Raw genomic sequence first — 13,975 nt, 5'->3', positions numbered from 1 at the left:
AAAAAAAAAAAAAAAAAAAAAAGACCAGAGAATCTACTTAAACTTCGAGCAATATGTAAAAGCAAAAGGAAGACATTCTTAACTCCAGGGTGGTTAAACCCTAGGTCAAAGGCATAGGCAAAGTTGCTGAATTTCCATCTATGGTGGCCTTTCCCGGAAAGACAGACAAACAGCTGAAAGTAGAGTGTTGAACCAAATGACCTTGAGCTTTTGTAACCTTTTGTCTTTCTGTATTTTATATATGAGGACCATGAAGGGCAGAAAGGTACTATATATGTCAGAAGGACAGTGTCAGAACTCACTAAAACCTAGTGTCTGAACTTTTCTTCTGGAACATTCTGCGTCTCCTTCCTTTAAGGTGCATCATCTGAGCATTTAGAGGATAAAACAAGAAATATTCCAGATTCGTGTTCATACATTGTGCACGAGGGAAACAGAAGGACCCCTGAGAAGTTTCTAGTCCTGACATTATACTTGTCATCTAAGTAGAGAAAGTTTTACAAAACTGGTAATGCTATATATTTTTTTAACTGGGAGTGAACCCAGGACCTTTGCACTGAACTATATCACCAGCCCATTTTTAATTTTATATTTTTTATTTTTATTAGTTTATATTTGCAGTACCTAAAGATTACATTCATCATGGGGAGTTGGTACATGGACATAACACATCTTAATTCTTTTTACTTTCACTTCTTAAATCTGACCAGGCTTCCAGGGAAGGGACTCAAGACAATAACTACGAGTATTTACTATCAGTTGATCATCCAGCTCTGTGCTAAAGGCTTTGAAAAAATCAAGAAAGGTAGAAGAGATCGTGCCTGCCTATAGTAGCTGTCAGTGTAGTCACAGATGTAAGAAGACAGAGGGCCAGAGGATGCTAGAGCAAGCAGGTCACTGATTGAGCCACGGGGCCCAGACACAGGTAATGTCCTCATTTGCTCTAGACTCTTCGAAGTGGAGACAGTTGGACCAAACTCCTCATGGCAAAGGAAACCTTGGATGAGGAAGTGAGAGGCGGGGGAAAGACACTTTCTCAAGGTCAGGGTGTACCAGGACAAAGCTGGACAGGCTCCCAAACTGGCTAGATCTTGGAGCCAGCCAGTCGCCTGGCAGGCTCCACCTCTTCCTCTCCCAGTGGGCAGTGGCGAGACACCTCGACAGGCCCGGGACCCTGTTGCATCAGACAAATGCTGAGATCCACCAAGGGTGGATTTAATACTCTATATAAATACACTTTATAATCCTGAAGAAGCTTTCTACTCAGAGACCATTGGAATATTTTATAGTGATGCAGATCAAGGGAAAAGAAGGAGAATAAATAAAAGGGAAGATAATTATTTGATGGAGTTCTCTTAGGATATGCCACAGCAGGAAATACTTACAAAGAATACATATTACCAGAAAGACACAGCTCTTCACGCTTCAAACTAAACTATAAATCATCAGAAGCGGGAACTGGAGAAAAGGACTGGGAGAGACTTGGTGCCAGCCATGCCATCCGCGCTGGGTTTTGCTGTGCACCTTGCTTGCAGCGGCTCCACACGCCAGCCACAGCGCAGTCCCGCAGAAGGGAGACGCCACCTAATAAATGTCTCTGGAAAATTACGACTGTACTGCTACAGTAAAAAGATGGCGCCATTTATCTCCGCGCCATCTGCACAGGCTCATTTGTTGCTCCAGAGGCAGCCCACATGCACCCAGCAAGTTTGCAAGTCTCCGAGACTTGGAGTGTTTTCTTCCCAAGGATATGGTGGGACTTGAGATGCTAATTTCTCTTCTGGCTCCCTGTCGTCAAGCTGGAGGAGGCCCTGTGAGCATGTGCCACCCATTGCAGCATCAGACCCAGATCTCAGGGTGGCGACCAGCGGGTTCCTTTCTTCCTGTGCAGATGAAAAGGGACAGGGAACACCCTTGATTGTCCGTCCACTCCATCATCTATTGGACAAGTAATAAGTGCCAGGCACTGTGATGGAAATCAGAGATACTTGCATAATTGTCTGCACTTCCTGCAGGTTCTTATTCAAATGTTGTCTCACGGAGGCCTTCCCTCGTTCCTATCTGAAATTACAGCCACCACCTTTTTTTGTGGCAGAAGCTGACCTGCTCTGCCAGGGTTCTCTCTGTCCCGTTGCTCTTTACGGTGCCTGGACTCCCAGCCTGAACTCCCAGCGGTGTGCACTCTTAGGCCAGCACCTGTGTCTCTTTGCAGGCTGCTGGAACCTGCTTTGCTCCAAATGCCCGGGAATCCCCCCTGCTAGGCACCGCTCTTAACTGGTGATTGATGCTTGCAAACCTATCTACACTCCAGCACTCTTGCCCCAAGGCTGCACCACTGGGGAGTTGTTGTTTGGTGTTGTTGAAACATAAACTGCTGGGGAGTAGGAAGGCAGCTATCAAACCAGGAATACGCTAGTGCTGTGCTGTACAAGGCCTTTGGTCTTTTACTGGGTGTGCGTAGCACTCATTTCAAAGACAAGGCTAGAGGTGGCATGGTGAAATGCAGCAGCTGAGAGGGACAGGATGGGTGATGTCACAGTCGCTGCTCTGACCTCAGTCTATTTTCCCACTAACCTGGAAGACACTGGCTGCCCCAGCATCTCCTGTGTTCCCTACAGAGCAGCCACCAGGCTTGACATCCCTCCCTTCTCTTCTCCGGAGGCTCCCCCTGAAATGAAAACCTCTCTCCTGCCCCTCTGCCCTTCCCTCCTCTTTCCCCCACACCCAAATTGAGAACCTCAACCCACACTGTTGCCCTCCAGTACATGTAGGAGTCTCTGAGAAGCTTTGCTGTTCAACTCACGTGAACTGGCTGTGCCACCGGTGGGGAGGATGACGTTGGGAAAACAAGGACCAGGTTACAGTGAAGCTTGAGTGGGCTCTTTCAGTTGCCAGCAATGGTGTCATAGGCCGGACACCTAACCTGAGCTGCAGGACAGTGGAGTGTGAACTAGCTGGGTCCGTGTCCACGCGAGAGGGGGGAAGTCACGGGGTGGGGAGGGGCTCTAAGTAAACCAGTGAGGAAGGTGTGAGCAATGATAATGAGATCCATGAGCTGGGGAAGGGATCCTGCAGAGGAGGGGTGAGCTTGTGGCTATTTTGGAAACTTAATAAAATTTGGTACTGAGTAGATGTTTCACGTGGGGGGAAGAACAGATTTTTGTGGAAAGGAGAAATTAAGGCAATAGAAAGACCAAGAAAGGGAAAGAGGAGAAAGGAGAGATAAGAGCTACTACAAGGACAATAGAGAAACAGAAGGAAAGACACCCAGAGAGATGGGAAGAAGCAGAGTCAACAAACTCTTGGAGCGATTTCCCTTTTTTAAAAAAACCTTCTTATTTGAAACTAATTTTAGACTCCCCAAAATACAGAAAATAATACCGAGAATTCCACAATGCTCACCCAGCTTCCCAAGGTTCACATCTTTTGTGATCACAGCACAGGTATCAAAACCAGGACATTAACGTTGGTGCAATACCATTAATTAAACCACAGACTTTATTCAAATTTCACTAGTTTCCTAGTGAGAGCTGGAGAGAAAAATGAACATAGAGAACCAGAGGGGGAGGAGAGCTCAAACACAATCCTGGAGTCTTTCCTCCTCTGAAAAGTTCTAGAGAGCTTTGACCCGTGAGAGCCTGAGGGTGTGGGCTATCATCTTTAGCATGCACTGTACATCAAGTACCTCCTCCGGGGCTATCTAATAAATGGATGGATCCAGGTGTGCCAGGCACAGAGCCAGAGGCATGGTCATGAGTGTCTACAGGGAGGCAATCCACAGTTCTTTGTCTTATTGAGGCCTCCATAGCATCCAGGACTGTGGCGTATACCAACAGGTATTTTCAAGGAGACTAATGAAGAGATCTTCAAATGTTAGGTTCTCACCCTCAACCTCCAGGAAGAGGTTCCTATGTTAAAGCTCTTTGCTGAGCCTCTCTCCCTAAACCTCCTTTGGTGTCTGTCATGCCAGCCAAGATCTCAATCCCTCTCGCTTGGAGTTTGTAATTTAGGGGTCCAGAGGAAGTTTATCACAGTTGTACAGGAAGGAAAGAAGACTTTTAACCCAACACTAGGGTCCTGAGCATCCTGCCTGGGCCCACTCAGCATGGAGGGCCCTGTGGCAGATCACGGGTGTGGAGAATGACAGTCCAACCCAGGCTCTCCACCCCCCTGGTCAGGCTGGCTCCAAACCTATGAAATGGCCCAGTGCCAAGGAGCTTGCTTCCTGAATAATGACATGTTTGATGGCTTCTTTCATAAGGTCCATTTCTATAGATCTTTTGCTTCATTAAGGGACACAAATCCGCTGTTTTTTGTCCCCTCTTGGCTTTTTGATTGTTACCCCTAGTGACTGGGCAAACCCTGGAGATTTTGAAGACCAATGGCAGCCCTTTGCAGAAGGTGCCAAAGGAAAGGGAAGAACAAACTTGATTAGCAGCAGATGGTAAGGCAGAGCTATGGCGTGTTTCTAGCACCAAAGGAACCCTGATTTTGGGCCAGTGGAGAAGGCCTTGCTGGGACTCGTTGGCCATCTCAGAACAAGTGTGTGTGTGTGTGTGTGTGTGTGTGTAGAATGAGGAAGGGAGGGAATGGAACCACCTATAGTTGAACAAACTCATTAGTGGAACAGACTTAGATAAAATTGTGACCTATACCTCCAGCCACCATGAGTAGACATGGCAGGGCACTTTTCATTGAGCCCTTGATCCTCCAAGTATTCAGAGATAACTGATCTTTGTCTCAACTGATAAAGAGATGTAAAGGGGAATAGGCAAGAGAGAATCAGGGACTTGAAATAGTTTTTCTCAGGTTCTTTGTGTTTTCCTACTTGGTGCAACAGCCCCAAATAATGAATGATATTGATCAACTTTCATCTTTTTCCTTAATGCCAGTAGCTGGCTAATACTGAAGCAGAAGAATTCAGTTTAGCTTTAGTGCCCCGCACAGGGCTTAGTACATAGGTGCTGAAAAAATGTCAACTGAACAAATGACAAGTGGCAGATATAGGAGAAACTTGGTAGCTGGGTAATATTGTGGAAAGAGCCTTGGAATTAGGACTGAGTGCAAATTTGGGACCTGCTCATTCCCATGTGCACTTAGGCAAGTTCCATGATTTCTCTCAGCCTCCTTTTGTCTCAGTTATAAAGGCAAAGACAGACAGCCACCTTCTTCAGTGCTGTGATGAGAATCAAACAGGTAACGGATGTCCTGCACAACTTGCACAGCTCAATGCCTGATACAAGGTAGATAATCAACAACAGCTATTTTATGACGTTTTTAATAGTTGGGAGCACTCAGAGAAGTTTCTAGAGAACATTAGCAGAGGACAGACATAGTGTGCTTTGAAGATAGTCCCATCCAGAGGCAGAAGGAAGCATACTCAGGGGTGAAGACTTAAGGACCACACCTGCCTTGGGTTTCTTGGATTCTTGGTCCCCATTGCTGGTGGGACACAGTTACTTCCCACTGTTTGGGGAAAGCCAGGACCTGAAGCATAACCTAAGCAGACCTTTCACAGCATCTTCCAGGACCTGGGGGTTCTGCAGCTCCCCAGGGTGCTATGGTCACCTGCTTCTCTCTTCCTCTCCTTTGTTTTCTCTTTCTCATTCTCACACTCTTCCAAAGATGATTCCACAGTCATACCCAACAACCACTCAGGAACCAGTGCAGCTCTGGCAAGGGATGTGGATTGTCTCTGGCACCAGAATATACTTTTTGCCCCCAAGTTATCAGACAGTAATCTTAGAGGGCAGAGGTAGTGTTTTGTTGCTGCTGGCACCTTGCACACAGTAGGTGCCTAATAAATGCTTGTTGCTGGTGAGGAGGAGGAGGAGGAATAAGGGTGCTTCAACATAAGGGCAGGCAAGATGGAGAGGCTGAAATAGGCTGGTTTAGGTACTGTAATGTTTGGCAGCAGTAACATGGTGGAAAAGCCTTTCTACCTGGTCACCGCTCAATGTCCATGAGGGTTTTCATGAGTAGGTTACTACTGGCGCCAAAGCCACCTAAATAACCACCTGTTGGGTTTTGTGCTCACCACCACTATTTCTCCCTCATTCTCTTACCTTCTTCTGTCTTCTGGTCTTCTGCTCCCTTGTGCTTCCCCTTCTGCCTTTTTCCCCTCCAGCTCATGACTTAGTTAGAACCCTGGGGTACTTGCTCAATGAGCCAGTGGGGCCCAGGGCCTGGCTCAAAGCTGGAGGTAGATGAGAGAGCTCCCTTTTCCATGGAGTGGGAGCAGGGCTCAGGTGACAGGTCTGGGCCCACCCTCTCATACGGGAAACACCGTGGAACACCTTGTGTGACAGGTGGGGCACCAGGTATTTCCATACCTCTGATCTCACTGGATACAACAACCCCACAAGACAGATGTATTCTCCCCATTTTCCAGATGGAGGAAAGTGAATCTCAGTCTAGGGCAAAGATCAGTGGAGTTGAGTGTGCTCAATAGATTTGCCTAAGGGGTTTACTAAAATCTAGATTACCTGTGTGTGGTAGCACATCTGTAATCCCAGCTACTCTGGAGGCTGAGGCAGGAGAACAGAAAGTTCAAAGACAGCCTGGCCAACTTAAAGAGACCTTATCTCAAAATAAAATTTAAAAAACTTTAAACTTTTAAAAAAAGTGGTAGAGTGGTACAATATTTGCCTAACACATGTGAAGCCCTGGCTTCAATTCATAGTACTGGACACAAAACAAAACAAAACCCATGGACTGTGCAGCACCAATTTAAATTTGGGATGCAGTAGTTGTAGGGTGGAGCCTGAGAACTGACATTTCAACAAATTCCTAAAAGACGCAGATGCTGCTGCTCAGGGACTGGATTTTGTGGATGACTATTTTGGGGGAACATGGCTTGTATGTGGAGGCCAACACAAGGACCGAAATGGAGCTAGCTAGCCTTTTCCTGAACCCAGCTGGTTCCTCTCTGCAGAGCGCCTGTATAGGATCTCTATTGATCCCCTGAAATCTGTCCATCACAAGTTGCAGAGAAGGGCTGGGAAAGGGCCAGGTATTGGGCTCAGTGTTTCCACTGCCTGCCTCTCAAGTTCAAGGGCCCGAGTTCGATCATCTGCACCCCTCAAAAAAAATCAACAAAGAGAAGGGCTGGGATCTTTTATAAATATGAGGTCCCTGGAATATGGGGTGAAGTAAACACCAGTGAGTGCTCTGGGCTCCAGCACTGGGGAGAGGATCCAGGGGAAGGAAGCCCCGCACAAGCCCAGCTCACCAGCCTCTAGGCTTCTTTTACAGGGTGCTTCGTGGGAACATATTCATGCTGGGATCAGAGTGAAGAGGAGCTCAGCCCTGGGTGTGAACAGCAGTCAGCTCAGCCACCCCAGGGCAGTTCTAAATTGCTGCTGTAGTTGTTCACCAAACCACTTCACTGGATGTGGGGCTGGGGGAAGGGGGAGGCAAGCAAGCTCCAGGGCTGTGTTGAGAGCATTTCTCTATTTTTTGGCTCACTGGGGACTCTGTTGAGAGCAGCCCCTTGAGCCTCAGTGCTGGAATTTGTGTCAGTCCCTGTGCTTGATGGGTTCAAGGTTTGTGCCTTCCGGTTAGTAGGACCCCAGAGGCTGGAGAACCCAGCTGCTTCGGCTTGCCTCTTGCCATTCCTGTAGGCGAGGACTGAGTCTGACCTTTGTGAGTCCCAAAAGAGAAGCCAGAGTGAGCGTGTAGCACCATAAAGCTCCTTGGCAGCCACATGTGCTAGCAGAGCATCTCCAGAGGGCTGGGGCGGGGGTGTGGCACAGCAGCCTGGTGTCCTGTGGAGTGATGCTGCCTTGGGTCTCTGCCTGGAGGTGAAGGCAGGCGCCCCTCTTTCCGGTCCAGCATATTCCAGACACCCATCCGTTTCTGCCTGTTCTTCCCCTGCCATGACCTCGACAGGAATCCTGGACCAGTCCTACCTCAGTGTTCTAGCCTTGATTTAACTTCAGGGTTAGAAAGTGGGACTGAGGAAACTCTATCCCTAGACAAAGCAATAATTAGATAAATTATTGTTGTTACCTGTTCAGGGCATCTAAATGGGAGCACTATTCACATATTTCTTCATTAATCATCTCATTGAACACTGATGGGTATTGCTATCAGCAACATTTTGTAGATCAGAAAACTGAGGCACTGTGGGGTTCAGTAACTTAGCCAGTACCACACAGGTCAAGAGTGAGTGAGGCAAGTCCTCAAACAGGGTGGCTTAGGCTCCAGATCCTTGGCTTCTCCTGTCTGCTGTAGCTTACACCCTCCTACTTTCCACTGCAGCTGCCCTGGCTGGCTTAGAATCTCGGTCCCACACCCTTGCACCATGTGGCCACCATCACCAGTGTTGTATGACACATGAAGATATTTTGCTTTGTAGGAGATGAAATGGCAGTGATAACAGAGGATTCTTAGAGGACAAAACTATGACGCTGGAGATGGAATGTAGCAGAAAGCACCAGGACATGGGATTAGATGATTTAGCTCCTTGGCTACTGCCTGGATGAGAGGAACAGGTCATGTAACCCATTTGAGTCTCAGTTTCTTCACATATAAAATAGCAAGGATAGGGCCGGGGATTTAGCTCAGTGGTTCTAGCACCTGCTTCTCAAGCGCAAGGATTTAAATTCAATTCCTGGTACCAAAAAATAAATAAAGCAAGGATGTCACTGCTATAGGTGGACTTCGTCTGTTCACACGCTAATCCCCAGTACTGTCAGAATGTGACTATGAAAGACAAGCTTTCAATAAAAAGAGGTAATATGGTAAAATGAGTTCAGATGACTTCAAGCCCTGATCCAACCCGGCCAGCAACTTCGTGAGAAGAGATGCGGACACAGGCATACACAAAAGGAAGACCATGTAAGGCTAAGGGAAGAGATCCCATCTATATACCAAGGAGAGAGGCTTTGAAGGAACCAACTCTGCCAACACCATGCATTTGGGCATTTGACCTCAAGAATTGGGACAGATTAAATCTCTGTTATTTAAAGGACTTCGTTCAGCTGAGGTACTTCCTCATGGCAGTACTAAAATATGAGAAGCTGCCTCATGGAGATGTGAGGTCTAAACAGCAGACAGTGAATGAAGGTCCTTACAAGAACAAATGGCATATGAAATCAGGAATTGAAAGGGGCCAGGTCAAGTAAGAGAGTAGAAATAGGACCCACCTTTGTCTAAAGGTGTCTGGAGTGGGAGATGTGGGGTCCTGTGAGAACAATAACCCAGAAATCAGGAGCAGGGGAGTTGCTGCAGATGAAGCTCAGGCTGCCACTGGAAGCATTAAAAAAAGACTTATTTTACCAGGAGTAGTGGGGATTAATTTGATAGATCAACTTCATCCATTCACTTACATATTCATTAAGCATACAGTTGTTAAGCACCTACTATGTGAGACACTTATCCTGGCTGGAAGCTTCAGGAAGACTTTCAGGGGACAGATCCCTGAACAGAACACTCAAGATGAGAGAGAGAGTGAGCCAGTGGAAGAGTAGGTGGCAGCAGGCGTAGTACTGCACACCTACAGTCCCAGCACCCTAGGAGGCTGAGGCAGCAGGATTGCAAGATCAAGCCCAGCCTGGGCAACTTAGCAGCATCGTGAGAAGCTACCTCAAAATAAAAAATGCATTGGGGATATAGCTAATTGTGACGGACTTTGTTTCAATCTTTAGTACCACACACACATACACACACACACACATGCATACACACACACACACAAAGTAGGTGGCAACTGTGTGTTCAGCATGAAAGAAAGGCTAGGTTGGATACCTTATGTAAATCAAACAGGGTTTATTTACTGTCGGACTAGGAAGGAAACCATCTAAATCAGTGAGTGTGGCAAAGACGCTAACAACCTCCCCCAGGACAGGGACCCATATTTACCGGAGGGGACTACATTGGACTTTATGAGAATCTCTTTTTCAGGAAGTGACATATTCAGGCTCTTTTCTTTTTCAATAATTACATTATGTGGGGCTGGGGATTTAGCTCAGTGACACTGTATCTGCCTTGCAAGCACAAGGTCCTAAGTTTGATCACTGGTACAGAAATAATAATAATAATGATAATAATAATAATAACATTATGAATACACAATCAGGTGAATATGTAGAATGAAAAAAATAAGTCAGAGCAATGCATGCATTTTAAAAGCTAGGAAATACAGCAAAGGTTCATTTTTACCCAGGGCCTTGGAAGGTGCTGGTGCAGATAAGGGATGATGGAGCGTAGAGTTCCATAAATATGCTTCTACCTCAATGGGTAACACATGAGGCTTTGAGGAGACATCTGGTTACAAGCCATAACAGCGACCAACTAATTTCGAAGGATGAGGGAGAGGAGTAATTCCTGGGTTTGGAGTTGGGGTTGACTATGTGAAAGGTGGGTTCCTTTACTGCAACAGCGTCATCTGGTTGAGTTTTCGCCTCACCAGATCCTGGGAACAAATACTGTCACGATAAAAGCGAAATGTTAATTTTATAAGCTCAAAGCCCTCGCCCACAGAGCCTTGCAAGAGTCTCCCCGAGAACTCCTGGCATGCTAGAGAGTCTTCACCCATATTCATGAATCGATCTGTGTCATCACTGACAGATGTCACCAGTGCATGGGGACCCTGCTGAGCCAGAGACCACTACGCCTGCCTTCTCACTGGCATCAGCAAGAGGAGCTCACCCAAGATGTGTGCCGGCTACAGGTGGTGCAGTCTTCCTTTGTGCTGAATTCTCTCCCAGGGACCCCTGTTTGGCCTCTGCCAGCTCCCCTCTCCCAGCACACCTGACCTGCCTTATGTGCCTGGAATCCAAGTGGAGATACTTAGAGTCTCTGTCTCCTGATACAAATTATCCTTAGCCCAAGTTCATGTAAACAGGCACTCAAAAACCTGAGTAATGCCTAAAGCTTGAGTTTTTTGTTTGCTTTCGGTGTCCCCCCCACAGGGGGATAGAATCTGTTGTTTTGTTTGCTTACTCTTATTGTGTTGCTCATTTTGCTTTGTTTTGGATCTCAGACACAGATGGGTGAGCTGAGCATAATCCTCTACTCATATTACCTCCAAGATACGTGTGCAAGATCTCCCTCTGATCCCTTCCTTCCTTTATTTCCATACCTAGAGTGACCATATATTTACACACAAACAAGGACACATTTGAGAGGAAAGAGAGGCTCTTTAGTAATAATTATGCTGCAACCACAGCTTTGAACCAGGACTTCTGCAGGCAAACAGGACATGCAGTCATATGTCATCCTGCTTCTGCTGGATAGCTGTTCCCCCCTGAGGTGCTATTCTATTTTGGTTGTACGTTTTTGTTTCTATATATTCTGATAAGATGTATATTTTCATTTTATGTGCATGCATGCATTTTAATGTGTACAGATGAAACTGTGTTATTTCTTACCTGTTTTCCTTAAACTCTGATCATGTTTGTATCTGATGTGTGGATTCTAATGTATGTATAATCGTCTGTGGTACGCAGCCACCACAAGAATTGACTGAGGCACCCTGCATCTGGTGATGGGTGCTTAGGTTGCCTACCTTCCCCCCATCACAGGTAATGCCAAAGGGTTCTGCTTGCTCAGGAAGCCACTAGGATTGGAATGAGAATTGCTTTAGGATCCCAGAAGCAGACTTGCTGGCTTTTCATTAAAGCAAGTAGTGCTGGACTGCTCTCCAGTATTTGCCTAACTCATTGTGACTGGTGTATAGATTTCAGTTCCAGCCCAGCTAGGATACCCAAGAGAGAGAAGGCTGAGAAGGAAGCCATGGAAGCACCTGAATCTAAGGAGTGAGCAAAGGAGAGGAGGTGATGATAGGAACTGAAAAGGAATAGTTATAAAAGGCAGAGGGAAAAGCAAAAAAAAAAGGTCACAGCAAGATGAGACAATGTTCACGGGGTGCAGAGCTCTGGCTCTGAGTGAGACGCCTAAGTGGAACCTCAGCTCTGATACCATCTGAATTTCTTGTCTGCACTCTGATTCAACTCCTCACAAGTATATGGAGGATAATGAGTCCCTCAGTTGGCAGGTTGTAACTTGGTTCTATATCCAGAACAATTGCAGTTTACGGGTAAGAGTAACAAAGGAAAAAGACAGCACACTGTGTTAGAGAGTGACTGCGATGGAATGAGGTCTTCCGGGTAAGTCTCCTCGGAGGAAGTGGAGTGAGCTGAGAAAGAAAGATCAAGATGGGCCATCCACATGGAGAGTTAAGGACAGATCCTTTCAGGCAGGACAGCTCTTCAAAGACTGAGGCAGGAAAGGCTTAGCACATCATGGGAATTCAATGAAAGATCACAATCAGGAATGTAACAAAATAAGTGGAAACAGAGAATAGAGGTAAGGTGATGGTAGCTTAAACGTAGTGGTAAAAAGGTTAAAAAGAAAAGTGGATTGATGTGAGATGCAATTTCGGTCATGGAAGATAGGACATGTTGAATGATCAGGTGTAGGGAAGGAGGAAAATACATAAATCACAACTGACTTGGGCAATATTCTGACCTGTGGTGCCATGTATGTACTAGGAGGGGAAAATTAGGGATGAAATAAAATTGATGGTGGGCTAGGGATATGGGGAACAGGAAAGATTTCAACATTTTAAGTTTGAGCTGACTGTAAGATCACTAAAAAATAAGCAAGTAAATGAGTGTGAAGGCAAGACTGAACCTCCCCAGGAGGCACTTGGAGAGGGGTCCATTTAATTCATATAGTCCTTTATGAGTGAATAAATTTATTCCCCAATGAGAACAACATGCAGAGAGCCAATCGTCAGCGTCAGAGTAGCATCAGAGCAGAGCAAGGCTGGAATGCAGCTCCAGAGCTGAATAGCAGCATGTCTTTATTCCTTCAGCAAAACAGCAACTAAAAGGTTACAGTGTTCTTTAGTTCACAACAGATACAGTGAATTATTGGTTTGCCAAAGCATGGTGAGACTAAACACCTGCTGCATGACCTTGTCCATGCTACACATATGTATTGAGTATGTTAAGTCCTTCCTAGATAACTGTGGCTCGTTATGTGCATGTCCCTGAAATCAGAGTTGTAACCATAAGTGTCCTCAAGTACACTTATGTCTCCCAGGCTTTGAGTCTAATCAGAAGTGGTACCTCACAATGAGTTAGATAGATAAGTCTAAGGCTTAAGGAGGAGAAACCCTGATATATTTGGAGCCATGAGGATCTACATGGGTGTCTGAAGCAGGGGATGGAATTGAATAAACTCCCAGGGTAACAGAGAGTCAGTGGAGATAAGAAGGTCCTACATGGACGCTGGGGCTCTCCAACAGCTGGAGGCTGGGCGACAGGAGAGTAGTCAGCACAGGAGACCAGAAAGTGTGTCCAGGGATGGGAGCGGCTTAAGGCTGTGGTATGTGGGGGGCGGAGGGAGGAGGAGGGACTACGAAGTACAGGAAGAGTGGGATGGGAGAGGGGCCTTTAACATTGGCAGTGGGAAGGCTGCTATTCAGTTTTCAAAGTTACTTTTATAAGACAGACTTATAAGACAAAACTCACATACCTTAGGATTCAGCTAGTTAGTGTGACTAGTCCAGTGTCTTTTAGCATGTCGCAGAGCTGTGCTCCCATCACAGCCATCTAATTGTAGAAGATTTTTATTACCCTAAGAAGAAACTTTGTACCTACTGGCAATCATTTTCCTTTCCCCTTCCCACTTCTTTCCAATTCCAGCTCCAGGCAGCTGCTAATATATTTTCTGTCTGTACAGATTTGCCTATTCTGGATATTACATATAAATGATTTTGTACAGTATGTGACATTGGTATCTTTGTGTCATTGAGTCTAATTTTTTAAGGTTTATCCATGTTGTATCAATACTGCATTCCTTCTCATGACTAAATAAGATGTCATTATATAGATATGCCACATTTTATTTATCCATGTGTCAGATGACAGAAATTTAGGTTGATTCCACTTTTTGAAGACTATAAATAAGTCTGCCATGAACATCTGTATACAAGTTGTTTATGTACATTTCATTTTATTTT

Source organism: Fukomys damarensis, unplaced genomic scaffold (assembly GCF_012274545.1).
Source record: "Fukomys damarensis isolate Sample0158 unplaced genomic scaffold, DMR_v1.0_HiC HiC_scaffold_16, whole genome shotgun sequence".
Lineage (NCBI taxonomy): Eukaryota > Metazoa > Chordata > Mammalia > Rodentia > Bathyergidae > Fukomys > Fukomys damarensis.
The sequence above is the reverse complement of the archived record's forward strand: the minus strand, read 5'-3'. Positions refer to the sequence as shown.